The sequence below is a fragment of the Dromiciops gliroides genome, chromosome 4, assembly GCF_019393635.1.
Source record: "Dromiciops gliroides isolate mDroGli1 chromosome 4, mDroGli1.pri, whole genome shotgun sequence".
Lineage (NCBI taxonomy): Eukaryota > Metazoa > Chordata > Mammalia > Microbiotheria > Microbiotheriidae > Dromiciops > Dromiciops gliroides.
The window spans coordinates 483,787,302-483,803,928 of record NC_057864.1 but is presented as its reverse complement, the minus strand read 5'-3'; positions in this window follow the sequence as shown (position 1 = coordinate 483,803,928).

Sequence of the window (16,627 nt, the reverse complement as noted above, 5' to 3'; positions counted from 1 at the left end):
GTATGTGAGTATATGGGTGCATGTTATCTCCCCAGAGAGACCAGAAGCTCCCTGAGAACAAACACTGATGGCATCCCCAGCAGATACTTTGATCCTATACACCAGGGTGGAAAACCACCCTGGTGCTTTTGAGACCACCCAATGTGATGTGCAGAGAGCTGAACCAAGAGTCCAGAGGACACGTGTTAGAAACACCCCCCTCCACTTCCTGATTGCCTGACCTTGGGCCAGTCACTGAACATCCCTGAGTCTTGAGCAACATTCCAAGATTATAAGTCATAGTAGGGTTGATGGAAGTAGTTCCACAGGCATGAAATCACAGGTCTGGCTGTACCAATGGGTGTACAGATGGGTGTACTTACTGATGGGTGTACTGATGAGTGTACAGATAGGTGTATTGATGGGTATACAGGTGGGTGTACAGATGGGTGTACTGATGGGTGTACTTACTGAGGGGTGTACTGATGGGTGTACAGATAGGTGTACAGATAGGTGTACTGATGGGTGTACTTACTGATGGGTGTACTGATGGGTATACAGATGAGTGTACTGATGAGTGTACTGATGGGTGTACAGATTGGCCCATTCATGAAGTTTCTGTAAAGTGTGCCCATTGTTATTATTCCACTGGTGTGGGTATTTCCCCTGAAAACAGCAATACCCCATGTTCTCCTAGAACCTCTTCATAAAGGATCCACCCAACATGTTGGAAGTCTTCCCCTGACTTTCATTGTCTCAGAGGGCTCTAAATCTATGATCCTTTGAGCCTATGGTATGTACCAACATATGACCCTGCCTCTTCCCCTTGCCACCCAGGAGGAAGGGAAACTACAGCCATGCACCCAAGTATGCCAGACCCAAGACTGGCCCAGTGTTCTCATCAATATCCCTTGGAGACTGAAAGCTTTACCACCCCCAAAGAGCCCTATGGCTAACCATATCCAGCCTCCTGTTTTCCTTCCTCTTCCTGTTTTAATCCAACCTCTACTTCCTGCTCTCCCCCCACTATCTTCCTCAACCCCATCTTCCCCACCCATATTCTATTCCATCCCTTTCTGCTTCCTACCCTTCCACTGTGCCCTTTGAAATTCCTTTCCATATTGAACAAACTTCCCTTCTCCTGAGACCTTTTTCTGTCACACTCTTTCCTTCCATTAGTCCTCCCTTAGACTTGGCTCTGCTCTCATGGCTATCCTCAGTACCCCAGGCTGTACCTGCACCCAAACTCTTCACCCCTTAGTACTAGAGTGGGAGTTGGAATATTCCTTGGTCCCATTGTCCCTCCTAGACTTTACCATCATCACTCAGCATCCTTTCTTTTGAAGTTCACAGTATCCAAAATCTTGACCCAATCCAGATTAGGGAGACTCTCACATCCTGATCCTTCCAGGTCATTCTTCCTCCTTTCTCAAGGACTCAGGACCTAGCTCACCATCTGCCTCTCCTCTTCAAATCCTGCCCTCAAACTAGGGGACATCGACATTCACAGACATGCTCTCCCAAACTCCCATGGGGCCACTAGGTAGCACAGTGGATAGAGCACTGGTCCTGAAATTGGGAGGGCCTGAGTTCAAATCTCACCTCAGACATTTACTAGCTGTGTGACCCTGGGCAAGTCACTTAACCCTGATTGCCTTAAATATCCAGGGACATCTCCAGATGTCCTGATCTTTATTTTGCCACCAGACCCAGATGGCTCTGGAGGAGAGAGTGAGCCTTGTGACCTTGCACAGCACTCATTTAAATCCAATTCACTGCAAGTCATGACATCAGCCCAATGTCATGGTCCTCTTTGAGACTGAAGGACAAACAACTCCCAAACTCCCTAACCTAATTCCTAAGCCTCCCCAAATCCCCTGACCTCCTTCGTTCTACTTCAGCCATACACAGGGATGGTCACACCCTGGATGCATCCTTAGCCACCAGTGTTCCACACCATTCGTCAAGAACTCTGATATTCCTCTATGTGACCCAAGCCTCCCATCATGTGATTTCTCCCATGCCTCAGTCTGTTCTTGGCCTTCATCAACATCTCCAGTCCTCTCAGCAGATCACTTCTCTTGCTCCAATTTCCTCCTTTCCCAATCTTGACTCTATAATTAGCATGTCCATTCCATGCTCTCCTCTGTTCACAGAAGTTTCAGGTTCTTACTCATCTCTTGCCCAACCCCTTCAAGAATTTGAAAGGTTCACTACTCATTTACCACATCAAGGCCCAAGTCCTCGGGGCGCCATTTGAGAGTCTCTAAGACCTAGGCCCATGCTCCCTGTCTAGACTGACTTACTTTCTGCTGTTCCTAGTACTGGCACCGGTCACAAGACTATAATGCCATAGACCTAGAGCTGGAAAGGATCTCTGAGGCCATCTAGTCTGATCCCAGGCCTGGAGTTAGGGAGACTCAGCTTCCTGAGTTCAAATCTGACCTCAGACACTTATGAAGTGTGTGACCCTGGACAAGTCACTTAATCCTGTTTGCTTAAGTTTTCTCATCTGTAAAATGGGCAGGAGGAAGAAAGGACAAACCACTCTAGTATCTCTGCCAAGAAAACCCCCCAGATGGAGTCCGGAAGAGTTGGACAAGAATGAAAACTGACTGAACAAGAACTCATTTTATAACTGAGAAAAATGAGGTGCTGAAAAGTTGCATGATTTGCCCAAGGTCACCCTGATTCCAGATTCTAGCTCCCGTCCCCTGACCTCCAATCTTGTGCTGGGCAGGCTTCTCTTCTCCTTCTGCCCTTGTACCTGGGGCTCACCCACTCTGGCCATTCCTCCTATTTCCTGCTCTCCTGAATCTCCTTCTGCCCCCAATTCCTTGTCCTTCTCACAAAATCAAATGATATTAGAGGAAGGCAATATGGTACAATGGAGACAAACAAATGAACAAACAGAAATTGGAATAAGAAAGACCTGGGTTCAAATCTCTCATCAGACATGTTCTAGTTGAATGAAATTCAGTAAATTTTTGTCTTAGTGTCACTGAGCCTCAGTTTCTTCCTCTGTGAAATGGGGCTGATAACATTAGCACTTTTGTCACAGGACTATAGTAAAGATCAAATGAGATAATGTATATAAAGTGACTTGTAAACATTAAAAGACTATATATGGGGGGCAGCTAGATGGCTCAGTGGATAAAGCACCGGCCCTGGATTCAGGAGTACATGAGTTCAAATCCGGCCTCAGACACTTGACACTTACTAGCTGTGTGCCCTGGGCAAGTCACTTAACCCCAATTGCCTCACAAAAAAACCAAAAAAAACAAAAAACAAAAAGACTATATATGTTCAATATTATTAGAGTGGAAAGTACCTTAAAATCCCCTGGTCCGTCTCTTTCACTTCATTTTATAGACATATATTGTTATTGAGTCGTTTCAGTCATGGCCAACTCTTCGTGACCCCATTTGGGCTTTTCTTGGCAGATCCTGGAGTGGTTTTGCCATTTACCTTCTCCTGCTCATTTTACAGATGAGGAAACTGAGGCAAACAGGGTGAAGTGACTGGCCTAAGATCACACAGCTAGATAACTTTCTGAGTCTGGATTTGAACTCAGGGAGATGAGTCTTCCTGACTCCAGGCCCAGCACCATGAACTATGGCACCTCCTAGCCCCCATAAACAGAAATACTGAGGCTCAAAGAGGGGACAGGACTCTTCCAAGAACACATAGTATGTAACAGTTCTGGGTTTCAAATCCAAGTCCTCTGCCTTCGAATCTAACATCCCTAAATCTTAACCGTAAGTCCAGTTTAAGTCCTAAGTCCTAATTTATCCTTAAAACTGTCCATCACTATTTCTTTTTTTTTTTTTTTTTTTTTTTTTGCTGGGCAATGGGGGTTAAGTGACTTGCCCAGGGTCACACAGCTAGTAAGTGTCAAGCGTCTGAGGCCGGATTTGAACTCAGGTCCTCCTTAATCCAGGGCCCGTGCTTTATCCACTGTGCCACCTAGCCGCCCCCTTGTCCATCACTATTTCAAGGGTGTGCTAGTAAATGTTTAACAATTAGCTTTTTTTTGGGGGGGACACACTTTAAAGTTTAATCGGGGGGGGGGCAAGCTAGGTGGTACAGTGGATAAAGCACCGGCCCTGGATTGAGGAGGACCTGAGTTCAAATCCAGCCTCGGACACTTGACACTAGCTATGTGACCCTGGGAAAGTCACTTAACCCTCATTGCCCCACAAAAAAATAAAAACAAAACATTTTCTCTATCACTTTCTAAACTCTAGACAAGAAAGAAAACAATAAATCAATAAATCAAACTCTGAATTATAATATTTGCCAATATCTGAGGAAAATTGAACCATCAGTTGGCTTCAGCATATCGCTCATTGTAGCCCACACTGTTGTCTCATTTCTCTGTCCTCCACTTATAAATATACTTGGTATCATATAACCTGGTGTTTAGTTGTAATTTTTTGGTAATTTAATTGTAAATTCTTAGATTTTAGCTGACTTCCAGACTAGATGGAAACCCCCCAGAGGGCAGGGATTCTGTCTCACTGCTTCTTTGTATCCCTCATATTACTGACCTCATAGCCAACATACAGTAGCTATTTAATAAAGACCTATTGAATAATATTTGCCCCATAATAACTGCTTGAATTTTTATAGTATTTGACACTTTACAAATGTAACACACATTTTAAGCCTGGAAATTTTAACACAAGACTTATCTAACTGATGGAAAGAATGATTCCTCAAAGCTATGTGTCTGCATGAGAAATGGAGTTGGAACGAAAGCTTTAGAGAGGAGATAGGGGTTTTTTTTGTTTTTTTGTTTTTTTAGTGAGGCAATTGGGGTTAAGTGACTTGCCCAGGGTCACACAGCTAGTAAGTGTCAAGTATCTGAGGCTGGATTTGAACTCAGGTACTCCTGATTCCAGGGCCGGTGCTCTATCCACTGTGTCACCAAGCTGCCCCAGAGATAGGGTTTTCATTCCCTATTCGAAAGACACATGTCAGGGCAGCTAGGTGGCACAGTGGATAATGCAGCAGCCCTGGATTCAGGAGGACCTAGGTTTACATCCAACTTCAGACACTTGACACTTACTAGCTGTGTGACCCTGGGCAAGTCACTTAATGCTCACTGCCCTGGAAGAAGAAGAAGGAGGAGGAGGAGGAGGAGGAGGAGGAGGAGGAGGAGGAGGAGGAGGAGGAGGAGGAGGAGGAGGAGGAGGAGGAGGAGGAGGAGGAGGAAAGGAAGGAAGGAAGGAAGGAAGGAAGGAAGGAAGGAAGGAAGGAAGGAAGGAAGGAAGGAAGGAAGGAAGGAAGGAAGAAAGAAAGAAAGAAAGAAAGAAAGAAAGAAAGAAAGAAAGAAAGAAAGAAAGAAAGAAAGAAGGAAGGAAGGAAGGAAGGAAGGAAGGAAGGAAGGAAGGAAGGAAAGAAAGAAAGAAAGAAAGAAAGAAAGAAAGAAAGAAAGAAAGAAAGAAAGAAAAGAAAGAAGGAAGGAAGGAAGGAAAGAAAGAAAGAAAGAAAGAAAGAAAGAAAGAAAGAAAGAAAGAAAGAAAGAAAGAAAGAAAGAAAGAAAGAAAAGAAAGAAGGAAGGAAGGAAGGAAAGAAAGAAAGAAAGAAAGAAAGAAAGAAAGAAAGAAAGAAAGAAAGAAAGAAAGAAAGAAAGAAAGAAAGAAAGAAAGAAAGAAACACACACATGTGATTTCAGACCCTTTTTAGGGAGAGGACCTATGAAGGGCAGGGGAAAGACTTGGAAGTGGCAAGAAATATGGAGGGGGCCAGTGCCTCAATACATCCCAGATTTCTAGCTTGCCTCCCTAGGAACTTTGGGGATTTCCCCATGGGTAAGACTGGGGCTTCTCTCTTTGAGTTGAGACAGCTGGCTTCCAGTGGGAGATTTCATTCACATTGTGTATTTTCCGATACATTCTAGTCTTTATAATTTCTCCAATTCTTGTTTGTTATTTACTTGGATAAATGAGTTTACTCACTATTCACTATTTGTGATGTTCTTTTTTTCAATATTAATAGTATTTTATTTTTCCCCAGTTAGAAGTAAAGATAGTTTTCGACATTGGTTTTTATATTTTGAGTTCCAATTTTTTGTCCCTTCCTTCCCCAAGACAGCAAGCAATCTGATATAGGTAATATATGTACAATCACATTAAACATGTCTCTGCATTAGTCATGTGAAAGAAGAATCAGAACAAAAGAGAAAAACCTCAAAAAAGAAAACAAACAAACAAAAAAGTAGAAACGGTATGGTTCAATTCGCGTTCAGATGCCACAGTTCTTTTTTCTGGATGTGGAGAGCATTTTCCATCATGAGTCCTTTGGAATTGTCTTGGATCATTGTATTGCTGAGAGGAACTAGGTCTGGTGATGCTCTTTTGTATAACTAGTATTCAGTGGGAAGGAAGCAATCCAGTGAGCGTAATCTTTGGGTTACCCTCTCCTTTTTAGACATAATAGCCAGGAAAATGATTGATACCTAAAAATCATGCTCCTAATTCAATAACATATAAGGGAGCAGATGCATATAGTTCTAATCTGGTACTAGGACCAGAGAAGACTAGAAAGAAGAATAGAGTGGTCAGCCTCTTGGTCCTTTCTCTTGCTCTCCTCCAGGCAGGAATCAAAGAGTCTCTTGGAGAGTGGCAGGCAAGATTCCAGAGAGATCCAACCATTCCTCCTCACAAACTCCATTTAGACAACCCATGTGTACATCCATAGAGGCAAAACACACCCTACACAAGACACTGTCCTCACAACACCCCCTGTATGGCACACGGGGCAGACACTGTTGCCCTCTCTTTACAGGCAAGATGACTGAGGCTTGGTGATTTCATTAGATCAGTGATCAAAGTAAAACTCAGAGGTTAATGAGGTCTCTAATACAGTGGAAAGAGTATTGGCCCTGGAGTCAGGAAACACCTGGGTTTCAGTCTTGGTTTAGGGATTTACTAGATTGGTCACCCTGGGCAAGTCACTTAACTATTTGCCTCACCTACTTTGAAGGGTTCTTATGAGGAAAGTAGTGCTTAAAATGATCTATGCACCCTGTCCCCATACACACACACACACACACACACACACACACACACACACACACACACATGCACACACACGCACACACACATACACACACACACACACACACACACTTTCCAATGGTTTATGGGAAATGCAGTTGGCAACATGTGGCATCTTATGCAGGCTGGGTGTTCACTGGGCAATTTGTATCATGAGTGATACTCAAGCTACTGTGTTGGCAATGTGGGCCACCTCGGACTCTTGCTTTCTGTAAGCCTGCAGAGAAGTGGGCTGTCATTTATTACTTAACTAACCAGTGAGTGAGGCCCTCTTTATGTACCTGGAAGAAAGATTCTCTTTAGGGTACTTGTAACTTCACCAACCTGAGCTCAATATAAAAAAAAGATTTCAAATTAGAGCAGAATTCGACAAATCTGCCTGCTTCTATCCCAACCCATATCTGGGAAATACCCTATCTCTGTTTGCCCCATCTCTATTTATATGACACAGGCAATAGACTTTTCTTCTATCACATGTTTTATTGAACATAGAAAATTAGAAATCATCAAAGTTTCTGCAGAAAGGGAACACTTCACCAAGTTGTCTCCAAACCTCTTCTTGTTCTCTCCTCACTTCTTAAGGAGGGTCCCTGGAGAACAATCCCACACTCCTCCCTGTTTTGTTTCAAGATGGAAGATAGGATAGAGCTCTAGGATAGGACATTGAGCTTGGGATCAGGAAGACCTGAATTCAAATCCAACCTTGAATACTTCCTGGCTGTGTAATCTTGGCCAAATTACTTAACTTCTTTCTGCCTCAGTTTCCTTACCTGTAAAATGAGGGTAATACTAGCACCAACCCTCCTAGGGTTGTTGTGAGGATCAGATGAGATAATATTTGTAAAAAAAAAAAGTGCTTAGCACGGTGCTCAGTACATTGGGTGCTTAATACATTTGTTCTCTTCCCCTTTCCAACTTTATGAGGCTATAACAACTAAGTATAATTTTCCACTGTCTTTCTCTGTATGGTTTTTATAAATGACGTTACATTACCCAACCACACCCAGTTACCATATTGCTTTGGCCAGGGAAGCATCTGTATGAGTAAACTTGTCTTAAGAAATTATGGAAGTCTTTACTACTACCTGTTCTTTTCCTTATTTCCCATTTGGGGGCATTGGCATCTTGTTTAAATAGGTCCAGGTTAGAGTTGCTTCAATTGCAGACTATATCATCCCATTTTTATTGTTTATTTTTAGTTTGGTATTACTTTTTGGTCTTTACACTACCAAGTCGGTAGTATGATTATACACAAATAGCTGATTCAGAAATTTCTCCCATACCTGGTGACTAGTCATTTCTAGTCTGTTAAATTATAATCCAGGGGCAGCTGGGTGGCACAGTGGATAGAGCACCAGCCCTGGAGTCAGGAGGACCTGAGTTCAAATCCGGCCTCAGACACCACTTACTAGCTGTGTGACCCTGGGCAAGTCACTTAACCCCCATTGCCTCACCAAAATATACATATATATATATATAATCCATTTCATTTTTTATAGTATTATTTGGTAATTGACATATCTACCACCTTCCAACTCTTTCAACTTCTATTTTATTTTATTTTATTTTTATTTTTATTTTTTTTAGTGAGGCAATTGGGGTTAAGTGACTTGCCCAGGGTCACACAGCTAGTGAGTGTTAAGTGTCTGAGGCTGGATTTGAACTCAGGTACTCCTGACTCCAGGGCCAGTGCTCTATCCACTGCGCCACCTAGCTGCCCCCTCAACTTCTATTTTAAAATCATTCATGATACTAGTGGAAAGAATGGTGGAGATGAGAGTCTCCTTGGGATCACAGAGACTTCCTGGGCTAGAGTGTATGTGAGTTTACAGGAGAGTCTCCCAGGCAGATTGGGTTTCTTTTTTTTTTTCCTTTTTCTTTTTTGCAGGACAGTGAGGGTTAAGTGACTTGCCCAGGGTCACACAGCTAGTAAGTGTCAAGAGTCTGGGGGTGGATTTGAACTCAGGTCCTCCTGACTCCAGGGTCAGCGCGTTATCCATCACACCACCTAGCTGCCTCCTAAAGACTGACTTTCCAATCCCTACTATACTACTTACCATCTGTGTGACCTCAGGTGAGTCACTAAACCCCTCTGAGCTTGATTCCTCGTCTGTAAAATGTTGGGACTCTAGGTCTGAACTCGATGATTTCTGAGGTTCTAACTCTATGATGCTGTGATGTTGTAGGAGGGGAGAGAGCAGGCTGTGGGGGAGCAGATAATCCAGGGCCCCATCTCAGGACCTTAGAGTTGAAACAGTAAAGAAGCATGAGGAGAGAGGTCCTTCTCCCTGGCCCCCCACTTCTCCCCGTTTAGGGATAATTGCATGTCCCTGGCATCTTGAATTTTCTCTCAATCCATCCTCCTGCTCCTAAACAGTGCATTTTGGTAATACTGCTCCTGGCACAATATTCATTTCCACGGGGAATTCAGGCCACACCCAGGATGGCGAGCCATAGTCTGTCCTCTTCTCTGGCTTCACCAGTCCTAGTCAAAGTAGATAAAGGTGCGGGCCACGCCCACTAACAACAGAAGAGTCCAACCCCCAAAATCAGCCACCTTCCTTTGAAATGGCCAAACGTCTTAGTCCTCCTTTCCCCTGTCTTTCCACTTTCTTTGCTCCACGGGCATGGATACTGAAGCACAAAAAGGAACAAGAAAGGAGGGAAGGCAGACACATGCATATGAAGCAGAGATATGAGTGTGGTTGGAGAGGAGGAGTTAGCTAATTCCAGGCTAGGCTCCCTGTTAAAAGTCACGTTCTGAGGGACAGCTAGGTGGCGCAGTGGATAAAGCACCGGCCCTGGATTCAGGAGGACCTGAGTTCAAATTTGGCCTCAGACACTTGACACTTACTAGCGGTGTGACCCTGGGCAAGTCACTTTTGCCCCGCAAAAAAACAAACAAAAAAAGAAAGTCGTACTCTGAGACCTCAGTGCTACCTTCCCCCTCACTCACAGGTTTGCCTCTCTCTGGGATCAAAGGGAACATAGCTAGAAAGGATATGCTCTAGAATTTGCCAAGAAATTATATAAAACTGTCTCTTTCCAACTGACTCTGAGCCCCCATTTTTTCTCACACAATTCTCATCCTTTCTCATTGTTGTACCTCCAGCTTCACCAGATTAGATTGCTAACCTGGAAATTAAGGAAACAATCAATATAGGAGAAATAAGGTCTTTAATCGGGGCAGAGGAACTATAGCTTGTGATATCGCAAAGCAAGAAGCTAGGTGTGAGGAAATGGGGAATGGTCTCCTCTCAATAAGAATATAATAGTCACCATTCAAATTACACTCCTCCAGACCTGTTTGAGGAAAAAGTTCTCCTTCTCCCCCCCAACCCCCCCACTCTAGCAAACAAAATCACATGGTTCAGGGAAACCCTGGCTGTACAAGTGGGTGATGGGGGAAGCTAGGTGGCACAGTGGATAAAGCACTGGCCCTGGATTCAGGAGGACCTGAGTTCAAATCCGGCCTCAGACACTTGACACTCACTAGCTGTGTGACCCTGGGCAAGTCACTTAACCCTCATTGCCCCACCAAAAAAAGAAAACAAAACAAGTGGGTGATGAATACTCACAGGTTGGAAATTGGGCTGAGGTTCCTGGAACTACAACTGTTCCAGCTGTAGACCGAAGATGGGACTATCATGATAGAGAGGACAGGGCCTGTAGAAACTGATGTGGGTTGGAATTTGGGATCAAATTGATTGTGAGTCATCCCAAAAGAATTATAAGACTCAGTGACTCAGTTTCCCAAGTTTTATTGCAATACTGTGGGTGACCACAGGGAGAGAACCAGAATAGTGGAAAGGTATCTCTCAAAAAGTGAAAGAAAAGACAGTTATATTTATAGTATAGTGAAATTGGTTTATCAGTTTCATAATAATAATCTCCACCTTGGAGAGGTACAAGGGAGGGCCTGTCCTAATTTGTAGTTCCTGGGGTCCTAAGCCAACCCCTGAGACAGGTACCTTTTTCTGTGGAGGTGTGTTTTGGGGGTTTACGTGTCATAAGGTGAATCTGGGGACAAATTTGGCCTTTTCTGCACATGTCTCTTCCTGGTTCCCATGCTTAGTTTCAAAACATCTTCATTTTTCATTTATTTCTACTCTAAGTTTCTATAGCCCATCGGTGTATCATTGTTATAGTCTTAGGCCTTCCTAGCCTAGCTCCCTCTGTTCCCATTATGGGTGTGGTAAGATTATTGGAATTTGGCTGACTGACTGGGATGAGCCACACCTGGCCTGCCCTGAGTGATGTGTGCTGCTGATGTCAGCAGGAGAAACCACTCTCTACAGGCAGTTTTGAAGGACCCCCCCTTTTGGGGGAGGAAAAATAAACGTTCGCTGAGGGGAGTCGAAGTCTCTTCCAGAATGACTCTCTCTCTTTCAGTGGTGCGAGCAGCGGCAGATGAGTCCTGTGGGCCCTGTCTGAAAAGCTGTTTCCCATTGAAGCTACGGACCCCAGGTGGTGAGTTAACATACGAGCCCTGCTCTTTTGAATTAGCTGAACTGGAAGCGAGTTTGGGGATTGTATAGACAGGTTAGAGTTAGGGGGATTATCCTTATTTCTTTCTCCCTATTCCCTTGTCTTTGATTTTATTAATTTCACCTTTGCTGTTTATTTCATTCCCATTCATAAAACCCGATTCGTTTGTGGAAAAGAGGCTGTTAGGCTCCTTTCTTATTGGCCTGGGAGAAACATCTAAAAAGGCAGTTCGGGGGGAGGGAGTTTTGGACCTAGAGGTCCTCATTATTTCCAGGACCCCAATATTATGGTGAGCCACTCAATTAACTCTCCACACATTAAATTTGGCCCTCACATGGGTACTGGTTACTGTGGGTAAGAGAACTTAGCATCCTGACTTGTAAGTTATCCATTAGCTGGGGTCTGAATCCCTTTTAGAGCTCATATCTGAATTAGAGCTTGGGTCTTAGGTTTTTCTGTTAACCCTTTTTTTTGGCCTCCTACATCAGAAACCACATGGTCACCTACCTGGTTGAGGGAATGAGAAGCGGGGCGGGGATTAAGAAACAAGTCAATTATGAGAAGGTGAAGGAGATCACACAGGGGCCAGATGAAAACCCAACTCTTTTCATGAGTCACCTCATGGACTCTCTGAAAAAATATACTAATTTAGATCCAGAAAGGATCTAAATATACATTTTATTAGCCAATCTGCTCCTGACATTAGGAGAAAACTCCAGAAGTTAGACTGGCATCCTCAAACCCCACCCTCACAACTCCTTGATGTTGCTTTTAAGATTTTTTATAACAGGGACCTTGTGGTAGCCAAAAAGAGAGAAAAGATGGCTCGTGCCCGCTCCATAGAACAAGCCTCGCTAATAGTAGCCGCCATCACATCTGCTACCAGCAGATCTCTGGGTGGCCGAGATTCTGGCAGCTGCAGTAAACTGGGACACAGGAGTGGGGGACGCTCCTCGAAGGTGAAGCTACCTCCCCTACCTCCTTGTCCCCAGTACAGCCCCCAAGAGGTTGGCCTAGCGAAAACCCAGCTCCCTGCAGTCTGGTCTCCTGGCCAGCCCCTTGTTACTGACATTTCTATGGCCAAGCCCAGGGTCAAGCTGGATGTAGGAGGTAAGTTTATGGATGACTCAGGGGCAACCCCTGTCTTACTCTCTCGTGCAGGTCCTACTATTCCATCAGAAGAGCAAGTTGTGGGGAATGGGGGAACACCCCATAAACGTAGGCCAACATTGCCTTTAATGTGTATGCATGAGGATCACAAATTCCTTCCTGGTTTTACTGTCTTCACCTTGGACCTTATTGGGGCATGATGTCAAGAAAAAGTGAGCTCAATGGGAAGTTCCCAGCTTATGGGCTCTTAGTTCACTGCATAGACCAGAAGAATTAACCTGGAGCCATCTCACAGTTGTTGATCTGTTTACTGCTACTCTTAAAATCTTTTATGGTAGAATAGTTTAAAATTGAGAATTATTTGTGATGTGTAAAAGCAGCAAAGAAAAAAAAATTTTTAGTCTAACCATTGAACTGCACAGAATTAAGCTTTGATCTGATTACTTAACTCTTGAAAGGCAGGCCATGCCCGGTCTTGCATCCAGCCTTGCCAGCCTCAGCGCCCTTATCTGATAAGTCCTTTTTCATTTTTTGCTCTGGTCTCTTTTAAAATTTTTGTTTAAGTCTGTTCCATCTAGGCTCAAGGGCTCAACATCATGGCCCCTCTCCACTGTGCCTATGCGTCTCCTCCCACCCTCTGGATGTCACATCTCGTCGCACTCCACCAGGCCTTCCCCACTTTTCCCCACTTCCCCGCTCCTCCCCCGTGCCGTGATTTCTTTGACTGCCTCAGCCTGAAGCAGTTACAGAAGAAAGACCATCGCCCCTTTTCCTTAGATATAGAGAAGTGGGGAAATGTCATGGGCCCAGGCCACCCCAGGACTTCTCTGGGGTACATCAAATAAACTTCTCCTTGAGAAACTAAACCAAAAGACAGACAAAACTAAAAAAAATAAGTGGCACCTGATCAGGACTGAGATAGCGCTGGGACCACCACTCTTCATTCCAGTCTCCCTCAACCCTGGGGAGATAAGATTAGGTATGGCTGCTGCCTTTGTGGCAGCAGGAGGAGAGAGATGGCTTGAGAGATTCGCAGCCACCCCTCACCCAATTCCCCCAGCTACCACCAGTGGGGGATGGTCCTCCCTCAATAAGGGAACTTTCCATAGTCAGATGATCACCCCCATCAGTCCTCTATAAAAGTATCTGCCTGTCTCCTGCTTGAGGAGATTGGTATCTCAGAGCCACGCTCTGTGCCATGCCTTCTCCCCATGAGAAGAAGTCTAAGGATTTCTCTCTTGGATTCCCTTCCCCAGCCCCTAAATAAACTATTATCTTATTCTATTGTTTTTGTGTACAAGAGGGTGTAATTCTTTAAAGAGGAATTCCTAAGGACCCCAAACCCCCCTACCCTATTTCCCTACAACACATTCAGCTTAGTGTAATGGGGGGCTGACAAATTGAGGGAGGGGGAGTCCTTGAAGCAGGTGCAGATGTTCCATGACTGGCTTCATTCCTTAGAATATGCCCAGATGTTCTCTGCCTATTTCCACCCTAACTCTCTGCAAAGGTGTTGTGTGACCGAAGAGCTGCTCCAAGGTAGAACTGCTGTGACCTTCTGGGTGGGAGACTGGTAACAAGCCTCCTTCTTCCACCAGCCCCCTTCTCAGCACATGTCTTCTCTACTTCTTTTGTGTTTATTCTTTCCTAACCTCCCATGAATAAAAATTCTAAGAGGAGAGTGCCCAGACAACTGGGAGATTCATCAGAGCCACTAGAGGCCCCGTGGGACAATAGAATTGGTGGCAGAGTCTCCAAGAGCAGCAATGGCCAGTGATGAAGGAAATACCTACAGAAGAAGTAGAACACGCTGGCAGCTTCAGAGGCCATGGTCCGTCACAGGAAGAAATGCTGCCTACAGACTGTAGAAAGGCAAGAACACCTGAATGTTGGGCTCTGAAGCCCAGCAGAGAATTAGGCCTGACCTTGTGTGGACACCAAAAAGGGAGAAAAGGACTTCCAGGGTGAAATCTACAGAAGTGCCTTTAAAAATAATAATAATAAACATTTCATTTACAGTTTTGTGTTCTAAATTCTATCCCTCCTCCCTCCCTCTCCCCGCCCCCAGGTGGTAAGCAATCGAATATAGGTTATACATGTGCAATTATGCAAAACATTGCCATTTTAGTCATTTTGTTTAAGAAAACTTGAATAAAAGAAAAAATGAAAGAAAATGAAAAACAGCCTGCTTCAGTCTGTTCCATCCATATCAGTTCTTTCTTTGGAGGTGGATAGTATACTTCATCATTAGTCCTTTGGGATTGTCTTGGATCATTGTATTGCTAAGAGTAGCTGTCATCAAATGACAGCTCTTCATCAAATGATATTGCTGTCTGTGCACAACATTCTCCGGGTTCTGCTCACTTCACTATACATCAGTTCATATAAGTCTTTCCAGGCCTTTCTGAAATCATCCCACTTGTCATTTCTTATAGCACAATAATATTCCATCACCATTATATCCCATATACTTGTTCAGCCATTCCCCAGTTGATGAGCATCCCTTTGATTTCCAATTCTTAGCTGCTATAAAAAGAGCTGCTATAAATATTTTTGTATAAATAGGTCTTTTGCTCTTTTTGGGGGGATGTCTTTGGGATATAAACCTAGCAGTGGTATTATTGCTGGATCAGTTCTATAGCCCTTTGGGTACAGTTCCAAATTGCTCTCCAGAATGATTGAATCTTTTTACAACTCCACAAACAGTGGATTAGCATCCCAGTTTTTTCACATCTCTTCCAACATCCAACATTTTCCTTTTTTGATATATTTGCCACTCTGATAGGTGTGAGGTGGCACCTCGAAGTTGTTTTAATTTGCATCTATAATGATCTAGAGCATTTTTTCATATAACTATAGATAACTTTGGTTTCTTTGTCTGAAAACCACCTGTTCATATCCTTTGACCATTTATCAATTGGGGAATGACTTGTGTTTTAATAAATTTGACTCAGTTCTCTCTATATTTGAGAAATGAGGCCTTCATCAGAGATACTTGTTTCAAAAATTCTTTCCCGGGGCAGCTAGGTGGTGCAGCGGATAAAGCACCAGCCCTGGATTCAGGAGTACCTGAGTTCAAATCTGGCCTCAGACACTTGACACTTACTAGCTGTGTGACCCTGGGCAAGTCACTTAATCCCCATTGCCCTGCAAAAAAAAATACATAAATAAAAATTCTTTCCCAGTTTTCTGCTTTCCTTATAATCTTGGTTACTTTAGTTTTGTTTGTGCAAAAGCTTTTTAATTTTATATAATCAAAATTATCTATTTTACATTCAAAGTACCTTTTGTATTTAAAAATTGAGACTATTTCCCCCAAGGACATTGCATATACAAGGGGAAAGTACACCCCAGTTTGGGGGATGTTTTTTTGTGTCTATTGCTCTTGCTATACTTTCTTAGTAAATTCCTTTTCTAAAAGGTAATAGAGTGCTATTGATAATGTCAAACACACTGAGTGGTGGCTCAAGAGTGACAGTGTTAAAAGCCATAATATTTCAGGATTTCCCATAGATCCATAAGGGGAATAATAGTTAAGAGGACCCAACATGCAAGTAGGAGTGAGTAGGAGTTAGGAGAGTTAAGGGGGCGGGGATGGGACATTTTTCATCTGGGTCCAACTCTTTGTGACCCCATATTGGGATTTTCTCTGCAGAGATACTGGAGTGTTTGCCATTTCCTTCTCCAGCTCATTTTATAGTTGAGGAAGCTGAGGCAAATAGGGTTAAGTGACTTCCCCAGGGTCACACAGCTAGGAAGTGTCTGAGGCCAGATTTGAATTTGGGAAGATTTGTCTTCTTGCCTCCAGGGCCAGTACTCTATCCACTGAAACACCTAGGTGCCTGATAGGACATTAACAAAGTCCTATTGATTCTGCTACATCCACTCACATACTTAAATCCAATTCACTTGCAAGTCAAGACATCAGCCTTCTGATGTCATCAGTCCTCTTTAAGAACCAAGGACCAAATATTATGAAATGCAAA